General features: G+C 41.3%; 1 non-coding gene across 1 annotated transcript; it reads right to left on the bottom strand.

Annotated features, from left to right (window-relative positions):
• Nucleotides 1-1411: 1411 nt before the first annotated feature.
• LOC125080313 (U1 spliceosomal RNA) lies at nucleotides 1412-1577 on the bottom strand. The gene has a single exon (XR_007121333.1). It is a non-coding gene; the product is annotated as a U1 spliceosomal RNA (small nuclear RNA).
• Between the last annotated feature and the right edge of the window lie 1585 nt (nucleotides 1578-3162).

Raw genomic sequence — 3162 nt, 5'->3', positions numbered from 1 at the left:
GCTCAGCGGGGAACCTGCCTCTCTCTCTGCCTGCCGCTCCTCCTGCTTGTGTGCTCTTTCTCTGACAAATAAGTTAAATCTTTTTAAAAAAAGGATGCAATGCTTGAAATTGTTGTATTAAGTCCAAAGGCTACAGACAGAATAATGGAATTATTATAAGACCACGAGGCAAATGCTAGCCTTGACATATATGATGTATATCCAGGAAGTAGAAGCATTTTCAATGACTGTGATTGAGGTAACTGCTTAAATATCTGGGAGGAAATATTAAAGCCTCAAATAATTTTGCATGCCAGAATACATTCCAGGAAGATTACCAGCATTAACTGTATTTAAAAAATGGATAATGAAAGAAGAAAGGTCTATTGCTGCATGTATCTGATGGCATATTTGCCCTTAAAATGACTTTCACTAAGAATCTATTGACAAAGGAATATAGTTGTGTCGCTTCGAGTTTTCAGTTACCAAAAACAAAAACCTCTTGAAGTATTAAAGGGAATTTACTGAAGGATATCAGCACATAGGCTCTTTAGGATAGTCAGATAATTATGACTGGAGGTCATGCAACTAAGGAAAATGTGTGATCCGTGCTGTGTCATTAGTGCGGACACAGCCCTACAATTTCTAACTGACACTGGGAAGTTTTCCCTTGACTTCCAAGGCTGGATGCTACCGTTGAGCCACTACCACGGTTGCTCCTGAAAGCTCCATCCTCTTGGCCGTGCATGCCGAGAGATGGATTCCACAGGGAGTCTCCTTCCTCGTGTCACCTTCTGCCAGATGAAAGGCGCAAGGATCCCACGAAGCCTGGATGACCCAGGCTACTCCCTAACTGCTAGGGAGGGTGGAAGTTGAGTGGGCATCTGTGTGTGCCTGGTGCAGGGATTGCTACAGCCATAGTTAAGATGTTGATGTTCAGAAGAGGCTGGATGTCAGTAGACCTGACATGGATCCCTACATGCTCACGGTATAAATAAGCGATGTGTATAAACACCTTATACATGATCCAGACCCCCTTTTTGCAAAACAAATTATATATGCATGCAGAGAAATAAGACTCTGAAGAGTAGAACCAAAAACAATTAATATTAGATCTAGGAGAGGCTGGCAGATAGAGTTTGGCTTGTTTTTTATATCATATTCATATATCTGTGTTTTTAAAATTCTCTATCATATGTATATATTAATTTTATCTAAAAATAAGGGAAATAAATAGAACTTGATACCCTCACAGCTAAGGCAACATGATGCCCGACTTAGAATTGAGAGGAAGAGTAGCAAATTTAAAACTCAAGGCTCTCTTTTTTCGTGAGAAACCTGAAGACGACTGAGGACAGAGGGCATGCGTGCAGGAGATGGGGAAGCCAGGCTAGAAACCCATTTATTGTAGTTTTTTTTGGACATTGAATCATCAGGGTAAAGCACAAACACAGCCCTCACTACCATGAATTAGGCAGCTGAGTTTCCCACATTTGGGGAAATCGCAGGGGTCAGCACATCCAGATCACAATGGATAAGCCTCCCTCTGGGAAAACCGCCTTCATGATCCTGGCATCTCCCTGTGCTCTGGCATGGAACTGCTTCCATGAATGCCCTTCTCTCCTCTTCCTCCATATATACTGTATTTTAAGACCCCTGATTTAACAACAACAACAACAACAAAAAAGACCTCTGATTTTTCTGTTTCATTTTGGGTATGCGTGTTTAATTTGTGACAATTGGACAGCATGGTACAGGTGATTTGTTTTTTACTTTATGGCTAGTAGATGTGTGATCCTGATTACACGAGACTTTCCAGTTATTCACGGATTTATCTTTGTCTAGAGAAGGAAATGTGGTATCCACTAACCCAGTCTCTCTCTCTCTCTCTCTCTCCCTCTCTCTCTCTCTCTCTTTCTCTCGTCAGCAAGAGAAACTTTTGGTTCCCCCTTTGATTCAGTTTTCATGGTAGTCTCACAGCACGAATGCCCCTTTGAAAAGCCCTTTGAGATATTTTTATGAAAGAACCACGAGCATGGAATTGCTCCAAATCAGGATGCTTACTTGCTTAGAAAGATGAGATTAATTTACTGTGAGAATTGCATAGAAAGAACATCTCTTTTGAGTTGCAAAACACAGCAAAATTACCATATCTTGGAAAGAGGAATCTTTTCTTAAAGGACAATGTTTGGGGGACTGAGGGAAGATGAACAAGGCAGTCACCCTGTTCTGTGCGATAGTGGGCTTCCTAAATGGCTGGGGCCATTGTCACTTTTTAGTTCCAGCACAAGCCCCGTGTCAAAGCTGTAACATGGGACTCAGAGAAAGCTGATTCAGCAAAGACATAATGTATCTTTGTTTATCTTTAGTGTAATTATGACCTCTTACCTAATGTCTGCTATTTGCCAGGCCTTGTATCAGGTACTTTACGTATCTTATTTCTGTTTTGAATGCTTTCTGGAGGACAATTTGGAGACTGACTCTAAGCTTACAGTGCATCTGTTCAGTTCAAAGGGATTCTCCTTCTGGAAAGCCCATCTCCAACCTGATCTCCAATCCCCTCAAAAGTCGCTTCTGTAATATGTGAGCCTGTCCTCCGGCCACTGTAAATTGGATGGACATCTGACTGAAACCAGGGCGTTTAGATCCTCTCTAGAGTTTGCAAATGAAGTTAAGACTCACAGACCGTTAGTCTGGAGGTGGTTGCAAGAGATATATGAAACTCCAGAACTGTGATTCTCTGGGAAAAGAGAATGGGGTATAAGCAGGTGCAGAGAAGGAGGAAGAGATCAAAGATAGAGTCTTGACATTTATCCCCAGTATCTGTTCTTACTTAAAAATCCAGCTCTAAATCCCTGAATTCTAAAGCTATCCTCTCTTTGCTTTTAAAGTAGCTAGAATTGGTTTCTGAAGGTTAGAATCTAGAGTCTTGGCTATTACAGGGTATGAATAAATTATATATACATGCATACCTGCATCCATAGAAACATGTTATCTCAGCCTCATGGCATATCCCAGAGCGGGTATTATAATCCCCATCTTACTGGGGAGGATACAGGCTCAGAAGCTGGAAGCAGTCTTCCCAACACAAACGACTTAGAATAGTTAGAGTTGGTATTTGATCTGAGAATGGAATAGCTTAAAATCCTGTGATCTTACTAGTCTGAATATCGTGCCCCATGT

This window comes from Lutra lutra, chromosome 10 (genome assembly GCF_902655055.1).
Source record: "Lutra lutra chromosome 10, mLutLut1.2, whole genome shotgun sequence".
NCBI lineage: Eukaryota > Metazoa > Chordata > Mammalia > Carnivora > Mustelidae > Lutra > Lutra lutra.
Note: the sequence above shows the minus strand (reverse complement) of the source record. Positions and strands in the feature narration are given on the sequence as shown.